We start from the raw sequence: 24,659 nt of genomic DNA, 5'->3' as shown, positions 1-24,659 counted from the left end.
CACTGTTTCTTTCTCTTTTTGCTCCGTATGCATCACTCTGCATTTAATCATTAGTGATCGATCTCTGCCCCCCTTCACGGCATGTCTTTTTCCTGGTTTTTTTCCCTCAGCCCCAACCAGTCTCAGCAGAAGACTGCCCCTCCCTGAGCCTGGTTCTGCTGGAGGTTTCTTCCTGTTAAAAGGGAGTTTTTCCTTCCCACTGTTGCCAAGTGCTTGCTCATAGGGGGTCGTTTTGACCGTTGGGGTTTTTCATAATTATTGTATGGCCTTGCCTTACAATATGGAGCGCCTTGGGGCAACTGTTTGTTGTGATTTGGCGCCGTAGAAGAAAAAAGTTGATTGATTGATTGAGTTGATATTGTTTGTGTTCCCCTGTTAATTTTTTTTATTTCTGTTTCCAATCCTTGTTGTTTTACAAGCCTTTGTTTCTTTATTCTAGATCCTATAGATATAATCTTCCCTCTAATTGTGGCTTTACTGGCGTCCCATACAACTGAGGGTGAAACATTACCATCATCATTAATAGCAAAGTATTCAGTCAGAGCTTTTTGTATTTCTTGTCTAATATTTGTGTCCATTAATAATGAAACATTAAGTCTCCAGTGTTTAAAGTAGTTTTCTGCTCTCAGGTTAATTTTCATGGTCACAGGGCCATGATCCAAAATAGTTATTGGTTCAATTGTACACTCTTGTACCCTGTGGAATTCGGTTTTTGATAAGCAGAAGTCTATCCTCGAATAGCTTCCGTGTGCTTGAGACATAAACGTAAAGTCTCTCTCATTAGGGTGGAGTTGGTGCCAAATATCTACGAGGCCCAGTTCTTTCATCATGTCCGTCAGCCCCTTAGCCATTTTGGATTGAGATAATCTTATTGTAGGTAACCTGTCTAGCTTTGAGTTTAGAGTGCAGTTAAAATCACCCCCTATCAGTATGATCCCCTCGCTTTTCTCCGCTAATAAAGTTATTTTTTTAATAAAATGTGGACAGTCTTCGTTTGGGGCGTACACATTAACTATAGTTATTTTCTTTCCTGCAATCGTGCCTATCACCATCACATACCTTTCTTCCTCATCTTGAAAGAATGTCTCATTATTGTAGTACACAGATTTGTTAAACAATATGGCAACCCCTCTCTTCTTTGCTCTCTCGCATGATGAGCTATAAACCTGATCTACCCATTCTCTCTTCAATTTTAAATGCTCCACCGTTGACAGGTGTGTTTCCTGTATCAGAGCAACAGAGCAATGTAGTTTCTTTAATTGTCCCAGAATTTTTTTTCCTCTTGATCTGGTTGTTGATTCCTCTTATATTATAACTTATGAAATTCAACTCAGTCATAGTCCCCATAGAGTCTCACCATATAATTCCCTACCTGTTCACCCTTAAACATCATATTGAAGTTAACCCCCAACCAAGTGATATCAATTATGTATGTCAAGAGAACCAAAACACGAAAAACATAAGAAAAAGAAAAAAAACGCTTCCACTACATCAATCTGACATATCAGCTGAGCTATGACCATGTCAGATCCCCGTTGGTATTGGGGCAGAGAGGTGTGACCTACCTTCTCTGTGGAAAAAAGTACATACAATGCAAATGTGACCAATGTTACACTAAACTGTAAGAGAGGTCCAGCAGAGTGTATACCACTCATAGGGTCAGCGTATCCGCCTTGGACCATCTATCATATATCCTTGCTTTGTGACAACAAAATATACTCAAATCATAGAACATAGTGACGCTTATTGTGTTCCTTTAAGTCCGTTAGATGTATCTACTATAAGTCCACCAACCTTATCTCTATGTTAGTTAAAATATGCTTATTGTCCACCTTAATGGTAGGGTCCCTTCAGTCTTCTCCTTGCAGAAAGGTTTTGAGATCAGCTGAAGACAAAGGCATCCCTCTCCTTCTCCTTTCTTTGCTCCTCCATCCATCCTTCAGTTCTTCCTCAATGCGTTCCTTCTCCTCGTATCGCCCCTCGACCCCCAGCTCCTTCAGCAATGTGGCGGCGCTCATTAGTGATCTGAACGTCTTCTCTCCGGTGCTCAGCTTAATTTTCAGTTGTGCCGGGTACACACACTTTGCCTGGATGTTCTTCTTTTTAAGTTGTTTGATAACTTCATGGACCCTCATTCGTTTCTGTTGCAGATCGGGAGAATAGTCCTGGTCGAAGTAAATCCTTTTACCTTGGTAGACCACCTTCCCCTGGCTCCATGCCTGCTTTATAATCGTGTCCTTTACCGCTGCATCCAGGAATCTCACTATTATCGACCTCGGTGGGGCTGTTGGATCCTTGGATTTGGCTGCCAGGGAGTGGTGTGCCCTTTCGATTTTTATGTCTAAGTTTGGTGGTAGTTTAAGCTCTTTCAGGAGCAAGTCCTTAACAAAACCAGCCGCATCCCCTCCTTCACTATCTTCTGGGATTTGAAAGATCCTGATATTGTTTCTTCTCAATCTGTTTTGGAGGTCATCACACTTTGCTGTAAGCTCAATATCGCGGTGCTGCAAATACCTCAGTGCTCTGTGGTGACGCGTCTCTGTGTCCTCCACCGTGCTAATTCTCTCCTCCAACCTCCCCATTTGTTGTTCGTGTTCAGCCAGTTGGTTTTTTAAGTCGGAAATAGATTGTTCCACACGGTTAAGAGACAGTTTAGTTTGACTGTGTCTGTCTTGGTTTTCTTTTCGAAGTTTTCTCAGTTCTTCCAGTACCCATTGTATCTGGTTGACTTGTGCTGCTACTAGCCAAATTCTTGCTAGTTGGGCTCGGCGGGTTCGGCTTGTTATTGTCTTTTCCTCGCGTGGGGTCAAGTTTCTCCTGTCTTCTTTGTCCAGCAGAGGAACTCATGTTTTAATATTCTGTTTCTAACGTTTCAGCGTCAAATTATTATAGTTGTCACCTTTATTTTCTTTTATGTCCAGCGGAGCTCCGTTACTTTGCTACCGCTACATCCATGACGTCACCGGAAGTCCAAGGACAGCATTATTAGTTGCAAAAAAGGTGATGTTGTGTTTCACTCAGGTTGAAGGAAGGTTTTTCTACTTTATCTTAGCCGGCTTCTGTTCTGGACATCTCCTCAATGTGCAGGTTGTTGTCTGTTTTTCTTTGGAGTAAACGTATGAACCTTGACTTTAGTGCTGGATTCAGATTTGTTTGTAGAAAAACTGGTCAATGCAGCAGAATTACTGCAGTCTGCAGCAGATGATAGTTGATGTGGGGCACAGATGAACAGTCATTTTCTTACCTGAAAGATACAAAGTTTCAGCATTTTGAACACTGCTCTATTAAAATGGGCAGTTGTGGCTCTAATGGTTGTTTAAAAAGCCAACTTTTAGTGGAAGCTTAGTTTCTTTCTCTAACATCACACGTTATTCCTCTGTACCTGGTATAAAAATGACTTTCTCTGCATTTAAATAATTCAGTCTCTCACTGCCATCATTAAAGATAGAACTTCTAGCGTGTCCTTGTTGGTAGCAAGTGCTGTTTTGGTGTTGATGTGCTGCGTTCACGGCCAGCCGCGGTGGAATTTTCTATCGTCCTCTCATTGAAAACATCAGAACATCCAGTTTACAGTCTGCCAGTTCCAGCCAACATGTAGTCAACAGTCTGCTTGTTTCTGTGTAGGCTCTCAGTTGTCCAGGTGGTTTCCATAGTAGAGAAGCTTGAATCTTCGACTGGACTGGGTTGCTTGACGCAAGGACGTTTCGCTTCAAATCACAGAAGCTTCCTCAGCTAAAATTCTTGCTCTGGTAGTCTGACTTCTGTCTTGACTCTTGTAGAGAAGAATAAACAGAAGCCACAAAAGCTGGAGTTTTAAACCTAACCAGACCCCTCCTACCAATTGTGCAAGAATTGGGACATGATGTGTTGCTTGGGACATGACATCCACCCCTCAAATTCTCCCCCACTTCCTCATACAAATCAAGGTTCACCTCAAAGCACGTGCCTGTCTACACAAATTCCCACATGCACGCCTGCAGTGAGCAAACTTGACTCTGTGTTTTAGAGATGGGCACATTTGGCAGAATAGCCTGTTTCTGTGTTTCTGTAGTTTATTGTTGAACCTACATGTGGACACAAGAAAACGTGTGCAACAAATGAAAAAGCATAGCACATATTGCAGTATTGATCAGGACATGACAGGTACAGTGAGAATGCGGGAAGTATGGTGGACTCACGGAGTGGCTGTACCAGGAACATTGTAAGAAGGAATTGGACATGGCTTGTGAGTGATGATACGCGTGGTAAAAAGTTACTGGGAATTTGTTACACAGTGTGAGAACGTGGCAGGGATGTAATCAGGAAGAAGTGTGGACTTGAAAATGCCGCATTTTTTTCATTTTGACTTCATCCCTCCCTGTGTCCACTGAAATTTTCAGGATGCAGTGCGGTCTTCATGGTCTTCGTCTGAGTGTGACTTGGCCCAAAGGTCTGTTTTGCAGAATACTTAATTCCCACGTTGCTCCTGATGCACAGTCGAGTGCCTGCATGGCACTGACACGGCACATTTGTGTGTGTGTGTGTGTGTGTGTGTGTGTGTGTGTGTGTGTGTGTGTGTGTGTGTGTGTGTGTGTGTGTGTGTGTGTGTGTGTGTGTGTGTGTATGGGAGAGAGAGCGCGAATGGGAGGCATCATTATAAAACACTCTGAGCGTCTACATTTAATGCAAAAGCACTATAGAATTCCAGTCCATTTACCATTTATTTATTTACCCACTGAGCTGTTCAGTTCTTACGGTGCATCTGAAAAGTATTCACAGCACTTCACTTTTTCCACATTTTATGTTACAGCCTTATTCCAAAATGGATGAAATTAATTTTTTCCTAAAAATTCGATAAACAATACCCCATAATGACAATGTGCAAAAGGTTGAGCAATTTTTTTTTAAAGATATATATATAAAAAAAACACCTAAGAAATTACATGTACATAAGTATTCACAGCTTTTGCCATCAAGTTCAAAATTGAGTTCAGGTGCCTGGTTCCACTGATCATCGCTTGATATGTTTCTGCAGCTTAATTGGATTCCATCTGGGGTAAATTCAGTTGATCTGGAAAGGCACACACCTGTCTACAGTCCCATAATTGACAGTGCATGTCAGAGCACAAACCAAGCATGAAGTCAAATGAATTGTCTGTAGACCTCTGAGACAGGATTGTCTCGAGGCACAAATCTGGGGAAGGACACAGGAACATTTCTGTTGCTTTGAAGGTCCCAATAAGCATAGTGGCCTCCATCATCTGTATATGGAAGAAGTTTGGATCCACCAGGACTCTTCCTAGAGTTTGCCGCCCGTCTAAACTGAGCAGTTGGGGAGAAGGGCCTTAGTCAGGGAAATGACCAAGAACCCAATGGTCACTGTCAGAGCTCCAGCAATTTTGCGGGAAAAATTGATTTACTCCATTTTGGAATAAGGCTGTAACATAACAAAATGTGGGAAAAGTGAAGTGCTGTGAACACATTCCGGATGCACCATACCTCTGGTTCTTGTTTCTCAAAGCCCCCGAGTATGGTTTTATAACTTCCATCGGTGCTGAACACTTTGCACTCACTTATTTTGCTGGAGCTTTCTCACTCACTCATCTTCAACAGCTTACTCCAATTAAGGGTCACGGGGAGCTGGAGCCTATCCCAGCAGTCAGAGGGTGTGAGGTGGTGTACACCCTGGACAGGACAGCAGTCTGTTGCAGGGCCACATATAGACAGATAAACACATTCACACCCGCACACACACCTACGAACAATTAAAAGTTTTCAATCCACCTAAGCTACATTCCTTTGGATGTAGGAGGAAGCCGGAGAACCCGGAGAGAACCCACACAAACACGGGGAGAACATGCAAACTGCACACAGAAAGGCCACAGGTGGGAATCAATCCAATGACCTTCTTGCTGTGAGGCAACAGTGCTAACCACCAAGCCACTGCGCTGCCCCTTGAGTGTTCTGTACTTGGAAATAAAAAAATCAAACACTTTCAAATGTTGCTTCTCTTTACATAGTTTTCGTAGTGACAGCAGGGGGGCTGACGCTAACACTCCCCTAAAAGCAGCTGCTAAGTGCTGCTGCCTACAAAAGATCCGTCTGCTGGTCTCCGACTGTTATCAGATCATGTTTTTACAGTCATACCGAGTCCCTTTTTGACTGAAGTAAATATTTCACAGAGTGGGTACTTTCTACTGTTCTTTTTCCTCTGTGTTCTTTGTTGATGTGGCCTCACAGTTTTCTTTAAGCATTTCTTTTTCACAGTATTCCTGTGAGGGAGTAATGCTGTCACATGGAGCTGAGGGTTCACGCAGTAATAACACAGTTAATTTGGAAGCACTGTGCTGAACTAATTATCTGTAGCTTGACTTTATCACATAGGTCATAAATAATGAGTCATATCGTGGAAGAGTAGGACCCCAAGAGAAGCTAATGAGGCACTGCATCGTCTCTGTAGTCTTGAAAAATGTCACATTATTATTACACCTCTATCGCTCTATTTTCTAAGCACCCCCTGCTGTTTCTATCTGTCATACTTCATTATTCTTTCATCGTGCATCCCACAGGAACGGCCCGGTTATTCCTCAGATCTGCTAGTTACTGCAGCTCTCAAGGTTTTTCGGTTTGAGACTCCATTGCACTGATGCACACCCCTGAATATGATGGTCAGCACCACATCCTGCTTGGACATGCTGATGTAATTATTCCTGAGATGAGATGCAGATAGAGGAAGAGGGGGATGTCACAAGCTCACATCCTGATGATGCACGAACCGACTGATGTGCTCATACTCACACAAACACATGCACAAGCTGTAGACGTCTGGACAAGCACAGGCTCTTGGGGTGTTTCCTGCCTCTCCCACAGTCCTGTCCTACAGACTACATCAGTTTGATGTGGTTTTATGACACACACTCACACAGATGGTGTTGTGGTATCTTTAAATTTTTCGACTTCATCTGGTTTGTGCTTTTGTGTAAAAGTTGGTTCAAACTACCCAGTTTTAGCTGAGATTGGCTGAGCTCTCAGAAAAGCACGGCACCCTGGTTCCTACTGATCTGGAGCACACGCTGCGTGCACCTTTTGAGCATCTGCCAGGATGTCGGTGTTGCAGGTGCAGCGACAAATTTCACAGTTGCTTGAAAATATCACCACGGCTCCTGTAGTTTAAACACACAACCAGCACTCCAGATGATGGCGGTGTGGAACAGCTGGTACTTTGAGACATGGCCATTAGTTTGACAAATGTCCAGTAGTCTACCTCACCTGCTTAGCATCTAGCATCATCGCATCTGTTCTGTGGCAACCTGGTCATCAGTGAATATTTTCACTGATATTTCATAGTATTAAAATACCACATGCAGCTATATTCATTTATGAATATTAGATATTTGTCAGTTTTTTATGACTTTTAAATATCATAGGCACATTAATTGTGCTGACAGCATTTGCAAAGTACTGTATATGACGATGGACATTTACTATTTCATCATTGTATTGTTTAAAATATTTCACATAGACTCTGAATGTGTAAGTTCTGTAAATTGAAGTTCCATTCCGAGAAAATAAAAAAGTTGTATTATCTTGACAAGCAACAGAGGTTAGAGCAAATACCTCATTCAAGGACCAGTTAGCTTTTAGCTGTATGCAGATGCACAAACCTGCGGTATCACACTACATGTACAACCCCAATTTCAGTGAAGTTGGGACGTTGTGTAAAATGTAAATAAAAACAGAATACAATGATTTGCAAATCCTCTTCAACCTATATTCAGTTGAATACACCACAAAGACAAGATATTGAATGTTCAAACTGATAAACTTTATTACTTTGGGGAAATATTTGCTCATTTTGAAATGGATGCCTGCAACACATTTCAAACTAGAGACATCCGTCATGAAATGCCCCGCGCAGTACTATTTTCCATGTAAAGTGCAGTAATATGTACATGTGTGGGGTAGGTATTTGGTTGAACCCTCATGTGTTTGATGTAAACTGGGATACACAGTGGAAAAATTGGAGATTGACATTATATTTATTTAGAGGATGTGGCCAACAGTGACCATAAAAAGTTGGTAGCCTTTGAACAAATGCAACTATTGGTAATTTTTTAAAAGTAGGTCAAGGTCACTGGACTTCAAACCCATGTGAAGTACTCCTCCAAGGCATGTATCAACAAATATGATGTTCATGTGAGCAATAGTTGCTGAGCTACATTGCAGCGAACGAATTTCGGACGGACAGGCGGACGTAGGTCACGGTCATCAGAAGTCATTGGACTTTGAACCCGTGTGAAGTACTCCTCCAAGACATGGACCCACCAAATATGAAGTTTCTGCGAGCAGTAGATGCCGAGGTATATTGCACATTGCGGCGAACAAATTTCAGGCGAAGGATTTGACAGTTGTGACCTTGAAAAGTAGGTCAAGGTCATCAGCCTTCAAACCCATGCGAAGTACTCCTCCAAGGCATGTACCCACCAAATATGAAGTTTCTGTGAGCAATAGGTGCCGAGCTACATTGCGGCGAAACAAATTTCGGACGGACAGACAGAAGGACGGATGGACAGACAACCCGGATGCTATATGCCCCGCCTCGCAGCGCATAAAAAGTTGGGACAGGGCAACAAAAGACTGGGAAAGTTGATGAATGCTCAAAGAACACCAGTTTGGAACATTCCACAGGTGAACATGTTAATTGGAAACAGGTGAGTGTCATGATTGGGTATAAAAGGTGCATCCCCAAAAGGCTCAGCCATTCACAAGCAAAGTTGGGGTGAGGATCACCACTTTATGAACAACTGCGTGAAAAAATATCCAACAGTTTAAGAACAATGTTTCTCAATGTTCAATTGCAAGGAATTTAAGGATTCCATCATCTACAGTCCATAATATAATCGGAAGATTCAGAGAATCTGGAGAACTTTCTACAAGTAAGTGGCGAGGCCGAAAACCAACATTGAATGCCCGCGACCTTCGATCCCTCAGCACTGCATTAAAAACCGACATGAATGTGTAAAGGATCTTACCGCATGGGCACAGGAACACTTCAGAAAACATTGTCAGTTAACACAGTTCGTCGCTGCATCTACAAGTGCAAGTTAAAACTCTACCATGCAAAGTGAAAGCCATACATCAACAACATCCAGAAACACCCCAAGCTCATTTGAAATGGACAGACGCAAAGTGGAAAAGTGTGCTGTGGTCTGATGAGTCCACATTTCAAATTGTTTTGGGAAGTCATGGACGTTGTGTCCTCCAGACAAAAGAGGAAAAAGACCATCCAGATTGTTACCAGCGCTAAGTTCAAAAGCCAGCATCTGTGATGTTATGTGGGTGTGTTTGTGCCCATGTCATGGTCACCTTACACACCTGTGATGGCCCATCAATGCTAAAAGGTACATCCAGGTTTTGGAGCAACACATGCTGCCATCCAAGCAACGTCTTTTTCAGGGACGTCCCTGCTCATTTCAGCAAGACAATGTCAAGCCACATTCTGCATGTGTTACAACAGCGTGACTTCGTAGTAAAAGAGTGTGGATACTAGACTGGCCTGCCTGCAGTCCAGACCTATTGCCCATTGAAAATGTGTGGCGCATTATGAAGCGCAAAATACGACAATGGAGAACTCGGACTGTTGAACAACTGAAGTCATACATCAAGCAAGAATGGGAAAGAATTCCACCTACAAAGCTTCAACAATTAGTGTCTTCAGTTTCCAAACGCTTATTGAGTGTTGTTAGAAGGAAAGGTGGTGTAATACAGTGGTAAACATACCACTGTCAATCTTTTTTGAATGTGTTGCAGGCATCCATTTCAAAATGAGAAAATATTTGCACAAAACAAAGTTTATCAGTTTGAACATTAAATATCTTGTCTTTGTGGTGTATTCAATTGAATATAGGTTGAAGAGGATTTGCAAATGATTGTATTCTGTTTTTGTTTACATTTTACACAACGTCCCAACTTCATTGGAATTGGGGTTGTATTTGTGTTGAGCTGTACGGTACACACATGACCGTTCAGTGCACAGAACTGCACACAGAATACATGGTACAACGCTGCACAGTATGATTATAGACACGTGCGTATTTGTTTCCATAAGTCACTGTCATTTCATCTAATGTCCAGAGACTGTGTCCCTTCATTTTTAAAATCTGTGCAAGAAGGCGGGGTCTCTCTCCCCCGTCAGTGCAGGAAGCGTGGCACCACGTCCCAGCCTGCTGTGTCTACATCAGAGGAAAACAGCCAGTTGAAGCCAGTTTGGACGCATTAATGAAATTGGTTAATTTCCTTTTTCTTCAGAAAGATGAACCGAAAAGCGAAAGTGTACTGATATACGTTTGTGTTGAGTCAGTGTCCCCGTATGAGGTCGGCCTGCTTTCGAGCTTCGACAGAAAATGGCACCAACCTGTGACAAAAGTTGATGTTTTGTATGAATTTGTGTAAAAAAAATTCAGGGATGAGAAGTTAACCAAATGGTCACATCATTGGTATCCTGTGCTGACACTGGCCTTCTGCATCAGTCACACTTTGTCTACATGTCAACAAAACAGACCAACATAGCCAAAGCTATTTATTCATTGAAGCTCTGTCAGATGTGTGTGAAATTAGGGACAGTATCTCTTCTCCTTGGACGCATCTAGTTGTCTGTAGACCCCTGTAGTCTCTACGCCACAATAGCATTGACACTTGGTAAAACCCAGTGAGTTATAAAGCAAATATATTACATAATATATGTATTTTTTTCCCCCCTCTTAAGTGCACAGTCTTCTGATACCGCATGGTACCCCTCTTTTATTTTCTTTCATCCTCACACATTTAGCCTGTGGTCAGCCAACCTCTCCACAAGCTGTTGTTGCTGTGCATAGTTGAGATGTCTCATCTGGTTCAGCTCTCACCCAGCTGGCCACTCAGAACTCTGTTAGGCTGTATTTTCTCTGTACGTGGGTGCTTTGACAGGGACACTAAACCACATAAATGCCAGCGTTCCTGATGAACCTCTTTGAAGGAAACATTTGATATGGCCTGTGCTGCAGGGATGTGACTGTGACATGAGAGAGGAGCCAGATACAGTGATCTAGACACAAACATCCCTCATTCTCACAACATGCCTGTGCATGCCAGTAGCATTTTTCCAAGCAAAGCGTGTGTTTTGCAAACTGATCTGGCATTGCTGGCATTTTATGAGATTTGGTAGATATTAGTGTGGTGAGGCTAGGGCAAGGAATGTCAGTTTTCTCCGTCTGGGAAGGAAATCTTGTCTGCTGCCCCTTGTCTAAAGCCGCGTTCACACCAGGCGTGACGCAAGCGACAGCAGTGACAGGTTGCCATGTAATCCCTATGGAAGGAGGCATTGTGGCGACACGATGGACGCGAATGAAGTGACGCGAGTGATGCGATTTTGTGCAATTGGCGCGTTTGTGGCGCGATATCGCGTCACGTCATGTTGCCCTCCTCCCCAAGTTGAAAAATCTGAACTTTTTCGTCTTGCGGCGATGACCAATCAGGGACTGAATATGTAGTGATGTGGAGATGTCTGGAGTTTGACTAAGTTGGATGTGAACATGTCCTGTCTCTGGTAGCCAGCCTGTGAGCAGGTCTTATGTCCCTTTTGTTCTTTATTTCACAATTATAACAGATTTTTTGGGGGAAGAGCAAGCAGCAGCACCTCAGCAGGCAGCGGACAGTTTGTTTTTTTTTTCACGTGCGCGTGCGAGTGAATCGTCCGTGAAGATTATTTGATTTATTAACTACACAGATGTATAATAAAACAAATGGTGACTAGTTTATAAACACAATTATGACAGAGTTTAGGGGAAGAGCGAGCAGCAGCCCTGCAGCAGGGGCAGCGGACAGTTTTTTTTATTATTATTGTTTACTGGAGGTCCTCAAACTGGGTCCTGCAGAGGTGGATGGACCGCTGAAAGTGGCCGTCATCTAGACACAGCTCCTGCTGCAAATAATGATACTCTCCGAATTGGGAACGTCTCATGAGGGTGTTGTGAACCCAGGGATGGCACCACTGGTGACATTTGTCAGCTTTCCACAACAATTAAGAGCACGGCAACTCGCTCCGTGTGATCAAAGTCCGTCATGTTAACTTGACTGACAGCTGGAGCCGGCGAGCGGAATGGAAGCTCCTCCTATTTGATGACGCACTGGGGTGAATTTTCGCAGCAAAAGCAGAGTGACACACCAGGCGATGGTGGCGCGTCCGTCGGTGACGGATGCGAATTTGTGGCGTCTCGTCGCGCCCGGTGTGAACGCGGCATAAGAGAGTGGCTTCATTTTGCAGTTGCATTAAGCAGATCGGGCTCTGCCTGTTTGTTTATTTATTTTCTCCATACCAGCAGAAATTTGCTCTTTGACCTTTTAGTATACTTGCATTGATCTGTAAGATTGTTGAAAAGAAAGCTGATATATATATACTTACATACTGCTATATATATACTCAACAAAAATATAAACGCAACACTTTTGGTTTTGCTCCCATTTTGTATGAGATGAACTCAAAGATCTAAAACTTTTTCCACATACACAATATCACCATTTCCCTCAAATATTGTTCAAAAACCAGTCTAAATCTGTTATAGTGAGCACTTCTCCTTTGCTGAGATAATCCATCCCACCTCACAGGTGTGCCATATCAAGATGCTGATTAGACCACGTGATTAGTGCACAGGTGTGCCTTAGACTGCCCACAATAAAAGGCCACTCTGAAAGGTGCAGTTTTGTTTTATTGGGGGGGGGGGGGGGGGGATACCAGTCAGTATCTGGTGTGACCACCATTTGCCTCATGCAGTGCAACACATCTCCTTCACATAGAGTTGATCAGGTTGTCAATTGTGGCCTGTGGAATGTTGGTCCACTCCTCTTCAATGGCTGTGCGAAGTTGCTGGATATTGGCAGGAACTGGTACACGCTGTCGTATACACCCGTCCAGAGCATCCCAAACATGCTCAATGGTTGACATGTCCGGTGAGTATGCCGGCCATGCAGGAACTGGGACATTTTCAGCTTCCAAGAATTGTGTACAGATCCTTACAACATGGGGCCGTGCATTATCCTGCTGCAACATGAGGTGATGTTCTTGGATGTATGGCACAACAATGGGCCTCAGGATCTCGTCACGGTATCTCTGTGCATTCAAAATGCCATCAATAAAATGCACCTGTGTTCTTCGTCCATAACAGATGCCGGCCCATACCATAACCCCACCGCCACCATGGGCCACTCGATCCACAACATTGACATCAGAAAACCGCTCACCCACATGACACCACACACGCTGTCTGCCATCTGCCCTGAACAGTGTGAACCGGGATTCATCCGTGAAGAGAACACCTCTCCAACGTGCCAAACGCCAGCGAATGTGAGCATTTGCCCACTCAGGTCGGTTACGACAACGAACTGGAGTCAGGTCGAGACCCCGATGAGGACGACGAGCATGCAGATGAGCTTCCCTGAGATGGTTTCTGACAGTTTGTGCAGACATTCTTTGGTTATGCAAACCGACTGTTTCAGCAGCTGTCCGAGTGGCTGGTCTCAGACGATCTTGGAGGTGAACATGCTGGATGTGGAGGTCCTGGGCTGGTGTGGTTACACGTGGTCTGCGGTTGTGAGGCTGGTTGTACTGCCAAATTCTCTGAAACGCCTTTAGAGACGGCTTATGGTAGAGAAATAAACATTCAATACACGAGCAACAGCTCTGGTTGACATTCCTGCTGTCAGCATGCCAATTGCACGCTCCCTCAAATCTTGCGACATCTGTGGCATTGTGCTGTGTGATAAAACTGCACCTTTCAGAGTGGCCTTTTATTGTGGGCAGTCTAAGGCACACCTGTGCACTAATCATGGTGTCTAATCAGCATCTTGATATGGCACACCTGTGAGGTGTGATGGATTATCTCAGCAAAGGAGAAGTGCTCACTATCACAGATTTAGACTGGTTTGTGAACAATATTTGAGGGAAATGGTGATATTGTGTATGTGGAAAAAGTTTTAGATCTTTGAGTTCATCTCATACAAAATGGGAGCAAAACCAAAAGTGTTGCGTTTATATTTTTGTTGAGTGTACTTCCCATTCAATTGAATGGGAAGGCGTGTCCAAACGTTTGATTGGTTGTGTACATAATTACATAATTCAATTCAACCTTTATTTAACCAGGAAAAGCTCATGGAGATTGAAAATCTCTTTTCCAAGAGAGTCCTGGCCAAGACAGGCAGCAAAAGAGACAAAGTTAAAACAAACAAAAGAGACAAACAGGATAAAACAAAGATTGATACTCATGAAACATGTTATTAAAAATAAGCATCATGTGATCATCTGTCCAAGCATCTACAGACTGTTTCAGCCTCCAAGTATTGTAGTAGTGCTTTAAAAGTGTTTAAAGAGACCAGCTCCTGAAGTTTCAGGTCATTTTGTAAGTTGTTCCAGGTGAAGGGCGCGGCGAATTTAAAAATAAAAAATAATAATCAGATGTAAATCAAAAATAAAATTTAAAAATAATAAATACACTCCTGTTTAATCAGGTTAACAGTAATCTAATAAATTGCAGAGAATTAGTCAGTTAGTCATGAGGACGAAATGTGGCAGATGGGCTCCACGTTGGTGAGCCCTGGTTTTGAGAGGGAGAGGCAGATAGAGAGTTTTTGTAGATTTGAGAAAGTGTTCATGGAATTTTAAAATGTTGCCTCTTTTAAACATTGACAAAATAGTTTCTCTGTTCCAGTACATTTCTGTTCTCGCCTACACAGACTACATTCACTGCGTACCTAACCTTTACGTCTCCCTCACTTTCGTTTTCATTTGCAGCTAAATTCATAGCCCTTTCTCTTGTCTTTTGTGAAGGTATAACAATGGTATATGAGTTGTAGAACATAACCACTGTGTAGCAATCACAAAATAATGGTTTCCTCCTCTGATGCTGTACATTTCTGTGCATTAACGCTGTCTCAGCCACACAGGCTGCATTTAACATTTAAAGTATGAATGCACGTTCTCTCTCCCCATTCTCACAGAATCTTGTTTCCCATTGGGCTTGCATTATTAGTCTTGATATGTCTGTAAATTTATGTTCATGCATGATAAAGTATCATCACCAAACTTAACTTTTTTTAAGTACATTGTAACAAAATACAGTCTGTGTTTATGATAATAAATCAGTTTTTGTTGCTCTGTGTCAGTTCCACTGACTGGTTTTGTTGTACCATGACAAAGAGAAAAGCAGTTTTTAATCTGTGTGAACATTGTATCATAAAACAGGTGCGAGGATACCTATAATTTCTTCATTTGTCATCAATATTGTGATTTTTTTGTTTGTTTATTTTTTGTATATACGTTGAGACTTTAGCAGAGTGAAAGTGTTGGTCATTGAACTACAAAGATTGTGAAAAATGCTGCTTTAGTTTTAGTGAATGAACACGTGGGAGGAAAAGCAAATTTTAGTGAAAGCACATGCACATCCTTCTGCCCCTTAATTTCCACTGTCTGATGTCTATATTTCATTCAACCATCTTTGTTTTCATTTAATCTCTTTTCCCCACACTACCTTGCTTTGTGTCTTCCTCTTTGTCTTCAGATGTTCAGTTTGTTACAGGAGATGAGGTTTATGGCTTTTCTTCAGGAGATACAAAGCGATTAATTAAATTACTTTTCTTGTTTTTTCTTAGATCCTTCAAAGTGCTGTAGGGGAAAAACAACTGAACAAACTAAACCCTCCTACCCCCTCCATCTCTGAAACGACTTGCAATCTGTTAAATTCATTTTTCATGAAAAAACAGAATTGAAAAAATTGAAAAACAGAATTTTAAGTGTCATCTTTTTTTTTTACCTTTGCTGTTTTCTAATATCCTACCGATCAGCAATCGTATGAGTCTGTTCCTCCTGCCAGAGTGCTGTACCTGATCTCTCAGCGGTGAAGCATTAAATTTCAGTGACATTAGAAAGCTGAGGGCGGGTAAAGCTGCAGGGATCTATGGTATCATATCGGGCCTGAACCCTTTCAGGCGGATGGAGACCCTATTGTCTTAATGCCACAAGTAGTCTATATTTACATTTAGAACGCTTGTATCATCCCACCAGGCTAGAAGGAAGGATTTGTTCTACAGCGTCTTACATTGCTCTCTGTATCAGGAAAGGTGCTTCCAAGGATTATTCTCAACTGGATTCAACCCCACTTATTTGCCATTTAGTGACGTGAGTAGTCTGGCTTCACAATTAAGAAGTTTTCAATCAACCACATTCTAATTCTGCATGTACTTGCTGAATTCAACTGTGAATATCAGCAATTTTTTTTTGCAGCCTCGTGTTGGTTTTTAAGAAGCATTTTATTTGGTGGACTGGGCTCCTTTGTAGATCATGCTGAGAAGTCCCCAATAACTTGCTAGAATTGTTAGGCCCCGTTTCCACCACAAGAACTTGACCTACTCCATGATTTAACAAATGTTTAAAAAAAATTGTTTGATTGAAATTTGATTGCAATGTCTTCTCCATTGCAACGTCAGCTGTCACCCAAAAGTAGCAAGTCCTTTGTGCCGGTGCATGACGATCTGTGGTACAGTATTTTTACCACCACTTTTGTCATTGTGAATGTTCAGATGCTTGTCGTCCTGCCTCAACGTTTTTCTTTTTTTTTTTGACAGTTTCATTGGTATATTTAATTCTGCAGGTATTCAGGTGTGCTGATGCAGATTTTCTCTTTTCTTCTTGAATACATGCTGGACCTTATCCGCCACCTGTAGCCCCTCCTCAATCCATCTGTGGCCTCTGCTATCCATTTTGTTTCATTTTCTTCTGCTCACTTTTAGAAATGACACTTTGTGTTGTCTTCTCTTGTGTGTTTCATTGATCAGCGCTGAGCCCTGCTCCCAGACGGCATTTCAAGGCCACTCAGAAGTACATACCCCAGAACAGTGAGTTATTTTGCCCTAGAGAAATGCTTAGAAAAAAATCGCTTTTAGGGGCGGTCCCTGCAGTGGGGGCACACACAACGATATCGGACCAGCTAACACAGCCTGCAACCCTCTGTGGCAGAAGCAAGTTTATAGTTGGGTTACACACAGGGACTGAGTACTGTGCGGAGTCGTGGCAGAGTCTGTTCCTTCTTAGCAGTGATTTCTGGTGTTGATCACTATTGGTGTGGCTCTTAACAATGCTTGCATGGATTAGATGTTGGGTCAGGTTATGGGGTTGACTAACTCAATTTACTTGGGTGCTTTTGTTGTTGAGGAAAAGTTCACTGACTTTGGCTTTATGGATGATGTTGTGATCTTTGTGGAATCGGCGGATAACTGTTGTCGCAGACCGAACAGTCCGCCCCTAAAAATTGGTCCGCCGTGCCTCCACTGCACATGCGTCATTTCGGAGCTCAACCGCTCGTCTAAGACAGAGTCTCTTCACCCAAAGCAATCAAATGGATTAACCGGATTATTAACCATCAGATGACACAGTAAAACCTCTTAAATCATTCTAAAGTCAGTTTTAAGCAGAAACGAGGTGAAACTCCATGACTCATTGAAATGACTGACGCGCAGTGAACGTATCAGCTAGCAGCTTGTGTAGCCGCCACGCTCTGATCGCTTCCTCTGTCTTTTATGATGAAGTGATGCTGGTTGTATGTGGAAATGATTGTTGTACAAAAGCTTCAGATATCTGTCGCTAAGATAGATGATGACTCATCGGTGAACCACGGGTGATGACGCATGCACAGTGAAGGCAGGGCAGACCGACTTTTAGGGGGGACCATTTGATCTGCGACACCGGATTGCAGTACATGAGGAGCCGAGTGAGGAGTCTGTCTGGATTTGCTATTCTCCCACTAAACGTACCTGGTCTACTGCACAGAAAGGTTTTTCTCTGTGGTTTTAAAAAAAACTTTGGAAATGGCTTACCTTGAAGTGCAGTCTTGATGGTGGTTTTATTTATTTTGTGCTGAATCATTTTGTTGCCGTCACTTGAAGCTGTTTGACGTCTTTATTTTCTAAAGCCCATAGCTGCCTGCACGGTGTAGTAATTGTAAAGTAGAAAATTAGAATAGAAATTTGTGTAACTGTTCAAGGTCACATGGATAAGAATTTGGCTGGCTCGGGGATGGACCTTTATGTGCTTTGGAATCTGCAGGTTATGTGTTCAAAGAATGCAGTTAAACACCAGAACTACAGCTTACACACTTGTTCCAAGTCACTTTGAAAATAGCATAGAAATGGGGGAAGGAACATTGACACTCATGAAGTGGCTCATCATTTTTGTTTTTGTCTTAGTCTGTTAGACAAACTTGATCCCAGATCCTCAAAAAAAAAGCATACTTAGGCCTATTTAAAATCTGTCTTACTGCCACTGATTTCTGCATTGAATGTGCATCATTTCCTGTCAATTTTGCACATTTTGCACAAAATCAAAACTGTTATGAATTCACAGGAGACTGGTAACTTAGAGGGCAACAAGCAGGAATTTTTTTGTTTTTTGAAAATGCTGATTTTTGTTGGATTCATACTCTGCGTCACAAATCCTGCCTACCCACACTTTTGTTTTGCAGTCGTTTTGAATATTCACATTGAATGGTGCAGTCTTTTCTCATTTGAGACTCAGACCAGGGCCCGGTTTCATAAAGCAGTCTAACATTGTTTCGTGGACTAAACTCACTTAGTTGACTAGTTTTTTGACATTAGTTGTTCCACAAAGTGCTACAAAGGAGGCTAATCTTTTTTTAGTCGATAAAACTTCAATGCCTTACCTCAAAAAATGGCAGCTATCATGTACCACCACTTGATGGAACACTCAAAAGCACCCCTACATCGCTCGTATTCCTTCAAAAGAAGAGCTTCCTCTGCTTTTGGCCGTGTTTGCAGCAGACGACTGTCATGATGTGTTTGTGACAGTTCTCACACGAACCACCAGGTGTCACTGTTATGCTGAGCAGCATTGTGTGCACAAAAAGGTTGACGAAAGTGTAGAAGAAGAAACTGTTAGGTTAAGTGCTAAGCATGTTGTTCTGCAGTTCGTATGGGTCTGTAAATGTTAATAAAGCCAGTTAACAAAACAAAGGCAACAACATGACAATGACCAACTGGGAAGTAAATAAAACTGTCATGCATGGAGACATCTCTCAGCAACTGCACGCGCGAGGCGGTTATGCCTGTGAAACCAGTTGACTAAGTTAAGACAGCTAATCTACAAGTTTAGCCATCAATGTGAAACGGTGATTAGACGGATAATGTTGGGTGACTAACTGTAGTCCACTAATAAAGTTTAGTAGACTGAAAGATTAGGCTGCTTCATGAAACCAGGCCCTGATCTATAAAAACCCACTTGAGACTCATTTAATGTCTGCATTTTGGTGTTGTTAAGGAAGTACAGATGGTTGAACAGTCTCACTGAGTGTCTCAGTTTTTGTTGGAAGTTGTTGATCTGAAACACAAACCTTTCTTTATACTCTGCCATAAGTCTGAATGTAAGTCTGAATTTTTATTTATTTATATTTGCCCCTCTTCAGTGTTGTAGCACTTTTGTCAAAAAAGTTGACTGTATGTCTTCATTAAAGTAAGTGTCCTCTTTGTGCCACTATTGATACTGCAGTGCACAAATCACACGTGTACATGCATTGCTGTTCAGTTGAGTGTTTGCATGTATAATTGCATAATTCCTGATTTTAATTGTTATTGCATAAAGTGGTAGCACACCTCAGTTATAAGGGTAAACCAGTCATCTGAATGATGCATTTTTAACAGACTGCACAGACTATAGAACCATCAGCATGTAAAGGTAATGCTAAGGATAGAAATTTTATAAAGCAGCATGCAGGAGAATTAAATACATTTTTATCTTTTCAGTTTCTTGCTTAAAGGAGAACTGAGCCAATTTCCCTGCAGAAAAGAGAAGAGGAGAGAGCAACAGTCCTAAAAGACAATACAAGCTCTCTAAGACCTCTGCCACTCTCTTCGTGCTCTTTTTATGAGCTGGAGTCTTCAGAGTCCAGTCTAGGGTTGTGCTATCAAAGGCTGAGCCTTCTAACAGATGCCACAGGAGAGGTGGAAAAAGACGGACACGGCGAAGCCTGAGCCCTTCTTTATCAGAATTATGCATAAAACCTGAGAATAAGGCCTTTCATTCTCTCCTGCTTCGCTGGCAGTGAAGGCCACTCTGAGACCTTGTAGGTCATGCGGATGAGGAGAGGTTTTTAAAGAAATGGGAGTTTCAAAATGAAAATGAGGAAGCAACACTAACACTTCCCTATTTTTTGCACCTGTGTCACGTTGTGGTCTGTTGTTTGCTATTTTATAAATCGCATTGGTTTGAGATTTTATTTCCCAGTAATTCTTCCTTGTAGCATATTCTTGTTGCTCTGTATTTGGACGAGAAGGACGTTTTACAGGCAAGAATCAGCAATTTGTTGTGCTGTTATACTGTGTCTGTTATCCTCGGCTGTTTTCCACAGAATTCTACCCCTCAACCCCAACTTCCCTTTTCTCTCTCTCTCTCTCTCTCTCTCTCTCTCTCTCTCTCTCTCTCTCTCTCTCTCTCTCTCTCTCTCTCTCTCTCTCTCTCATTCTCTCTCTCTTCTCAGTAGACTGAAAATTGATTTGCTGCACAAATTGCACACATTGAAAGATGCATTTATCATGATGTAACCCTGTGTTTAAGACATCCAAGAGATAATTGCTTGGAGGAGGAAATCGGCTTTGGCCTATAATTTGGAAATGTGATTTTGCTTCCCTCTACAGTTACATCTGTAAAACGTACTAAGAAAAATATTCAAATGGTGGGGTTTGACCTCCATGTTTCTATATTGTTCCACATCAGTCCAAGGCGTGGATTTTGTATGGTGTCAGTAGGTTAAAACATAAGATGAGATCAGTTTGTGGTTGCTGTTAATGACCACAAGCTTGGTGTCGACATCTTGGCAAAATGACAGGAAATTAGATATTTTTCTAGTATTCCTTGTTAATCTTCTTAAACAGTTGTTAGCTGTTTCTTTGGGCCCAGTCAACTGTTAGTACTGAGGCGTGAGAGATCACGCCTAATGTTGCTCTGCACTGAACAAAAATCTGAGCGTGCTTCCACCGAGATGTATTTAAATGAATGCATTACATTAGTTCGATGAAGGATGTTTTATTAGACGGTGTGCTCACATTATCCAGTTAAGTCAAAAAATAAATAAATAAATGCAAATGGCTTTTGCTAGTGGTGGTTACAGGGCTCGAAATATGTTACTTACATATTTGATATTCTTGAAATCTGACTTGGCTGAGCACTGCTGATCATATTTGCCAGCCGTGATTATATCATTTTTATGGGATGCTAGACTACCAAAGTGTAAACATTTCCAAAAATAACTTGAAATAATGTGCAGCCACTTGTAACAAAAAAGCTGGATAGTACAAATACATTACCTTTGCTTCATGTAATTCTTAATTTTTTATTTGTCAAGTAGTTGTTAGCTTCTGCAGCTCCTACGTTCCAGCAGTTCTCTACTTTTGATTATTTGGCCCCTTATTTCTCAGTATCTCCTTTCTGCTAATCCCGTTAGAGGACAGCACAGCAGATAATCCGTTTCCATCTCACTCTGTCCTCTGCACCTTCTGCTGTCACACCAACCACCTGCATGTTCTCCCTCAGCCCGTCCCTAACCCACTTCTTTGGCTCCTTTCCTCTTTGCTGTCTGTGTCCTCTCAAAAGAGTCTTTTGATCCACTCACGTTTATTGTTGAAGTGGCAACGGCGGCATTGAATCATGAATATGAACTGCGGTGCTGATTTGGCTGAGAGCTCTTCATTATGACTGAGGTGTCACACAAGCAGGGTGACGTTGGAGAAGAAAATTACTTTGAGAGTTGATAAGACTCCATCAGTACCATACGAGTACGAGGTCTGTCCAAAAAGTATCAGACCTTTTTATTTTTTCAAAAACCTTATGGATTTGAATCACGTGTGCTTGCATGAGCCAACCTTGAACCTTCGTGTGCATGCGTGATTTTTTTCACGCCTGTCGGTTGCGTCATTCGCCTGTGAGTAGGCTTTGAGTGAGCACTGGTCCACCCCCCTCGTTGGATTTTCATTGCGAGGAAAATGTCCGAACGATTGGAGCAGCGCTGAATCAAATTTTTCCAGAAACTGTGAGAGACAGCCAGGTGGAAACCATTCGGAAGATTCAGACGGCTTTCGGTGGCTTTTCAGTCGAGTGAGTATCCGAGGAATTGTGTCAGAGCTGGACATGTCACAACATGTCCTGTGAGACTTCCAACGTCCGCACGTCTTTCATTACAAAATCTCCTGTAACAGTGGAATGTGCCGAAAAAATGCTGATGTCCACCTCTTCTGCAATTTCTCTGGTAGTCAGACGACATCCCGGATCAACACAGCGTTCACTTCGGAAATGATCTGGTCGTTTCAGCCTGTCGATCGCCGCTCGGAGCGCGGCACACCCTCCGCCATTGTGCGCCGTCTTTAAACCGGTTGTAACACTCCTTAATCTGTGTGATGCCCATAGGATCGTCACCGAAAGCCGTCTGAATCTTCCGAATGGTTTCCACCTGACTGTCTCTCATAGTTTCTGGAAAGATTTGATGCAGCAAAGCTCCAAAACGTTCAGACATTTTCCTTGCAATGAAAATCCAATGAGGGGGGAGGACCAGTGCTCACACAAAGCCTGCTCACAGGCGAATGATGCAACCGACGGGCGTGAAAAAAATCAGGCATGCGCATGAAGGTTCAAGGTTGACTCATGCAAGCACACATGATTCAAATCCATATGGTTTTTGAAAAAATAAAAAGGTCTGATACTTTTTGGACAGACCTCGTATATAGCTATACTAGAGCTTTTGCTAACATTTCTGTCACACAACTATCCTTGTTACCGTAGCACCCTCTGATGGTCACAATCAAAAGATATGTGTGCCAGCAGTCTGTTGGGTTCAGTCTCTGTTGAGGCGGAGTCACATACTTGGCCAAGGGTGAATGCTAGATTAGTTAGTAAGTAGCTTGCTCTGAAATGAATGTAAGGGCCCCTTCAGACATAACACGAAAGACGCAGAAACTGAAAGAAAATCTGCAAACCAAAAACGAAATAGGGAACCACAAAACATTCCCCCTGCTGTTGGGGAGGGGCGCACTGTCGAACAGGCACGCACGATATCGCGGCAACGGTTTCGTGCATGCTCGTGTTCGCGTGCATGAACACAGTACGAGCACATGGACAGTCACACACACAGCAGTGGAGGGAAAAACGAATAAAACACCACAATTAATAATACTTAATTCCTGTTATAAAAAGTGGATTTAGCCTCCGCCTAGACATACACCAGGAAGTAATGAAATGATGTGGATTACTGTTCTCTCTTTCATGTTTTACATGAATTACCTGATGCGCTTGAGCTGGCCGGCTCCCGTGTCATGAAGAGCCGGCTCTCATGTCGTGAACACATGCAGCCGGCAGTGATCCGTGTGTGATATGTTTTAATTATTACAGTGTGGGGACATCCCGCAGTGACACGCGCCTCGCGAGGGCATCCTGTGGGGTGATTTCCTGCATGGCACGATATTCACCAGCGTTGTGGTCAACTGAAGTAATCTGTTTTAATTTATTTTGACACGAGGACAGCATGCCAGCTTCTGTGCTTCATACTGTAGTTATGCAACTTAATATCCTACAAGCCAGTACAGTTGTTCCCGAGCTATGACTTGCGAGCACGCATATCTGAAGAGCTGCACATCGCAGGAGGACACGTCCACCTCTGTCTGCGGACCTCGGCAGGTTACAGAACAAAAAGGCTCACTCTCTGTTGCTTTGTTCTGTGATGTCCACAGCAAAGCGCATGGTGTGTGTGTGTGTGTGTGTGTGTGTGTGTGTGTGTGTGTGTGTGTGTGTGTGTGTGTGTGTGTGTGTGTGTGTGTGTGTGTGTGTGTGTGTGTGTGTGTGTGTGTGTGTGTTGGTGGGGGATGACACACTCCACAAGCCATTTGTGTTGGGGGGCGACGACACACACTCCACACAGGGTTCGATTTCAGTGGTTACCTGGGAACCCGTGGCACCCTACTTTGGGGGCGGGCACACAACTCTGTAGACTTGCATTCCCGACTGGAATCCACCTTTTTTATTAGATAACTGTACAGAAATCTATCAAATTTCGACAAACTTTGCGCAGAATTCGACTTTCTGAGGCCAACACATACACAAAACATCATCAAAAAATGTTCTTCTCCTCTGTTTGTAATGCCGCATTTTATTATACACAGATGTATAATAAAACAAATGGAGCGTTTTTGAGGGAAGACAAGCCGCAGCAGCCAGCGGAGAGTTTGTTTTTATTTCTTTACGTGCGTGCACAAGCGAATATTCCGTGAAGATTATTCTATTGATTAACTACACAGATGTATAATAAAGCAAATGGTGACTGGTTTCTAAAGACAATTATGACAGAGTTTTTGAGGGAAGAGCGACAGCAGCCCAGCAGCAGCCAGCAGAGTTTTTTTTTTTTTTTTTATTGTTTACATGTGCGCGCGTGAACGGGACAGGACGTCCTCAAACTGGGTCCCGCAGAGGCGGAAGGACCGCTGAAAGCAGCCGTCATCCAGACACAGTTCCTGCAGCAAATAATGATACTCCCCGAATTGGGAACGTCTAATGACGTTTGTCAGCTTTCCACAACAACTCGCTCCAGTGCCAATCTGCCTGTGCA

The 24,659-nt window shown here is 42.7% G+C and overlaps 1 protein-coding gene across 5 annotated transcripts in view; it reads left to right on the top strand.

Annotated features, from left to right (window-relative positions):
* Positions 1-24,659, top strand: part of march8 (membrane-associated ring finger (C3HC4) 8) — a 243,893-nt gene that overhangs the window by 140,706 nt on the left and 78,528 nt on the right. The window contains exon 1 of one of the 5 annotated variants that reach the window (XM_034184268.1): positions 14,396-14,400. The exons of the other annotated variants lie outside the window; for them this stretch is intronic. The gene's annotated coding sequence lies outside the window, so the exon portion shown is untranslated. Of the gene's footprint in view, positions 1-14,395; positions 14,401-24,659 lie in introns of those variants that run through there. 5 annotated transcript variants of the gene reach the window in all.

This window comes from Thalassophryne amazonica, chromosome 13, assembly GCF_902500255.1.
Source record: "Thalassophryne amazonica chromosome 13, fThaAma1.1, whole genome shotgun sequence".
Taxonomy (NCBI): Eukaryota; Metazoa; Chordata; class Actinopteri; order Batrachoidiformes; family Batrachoididae; genus Thalassophryne; species Thalassophryne amazonica.
This window is presented reverse-complemented; position numbering and strand designations above follow the sequence as displayed.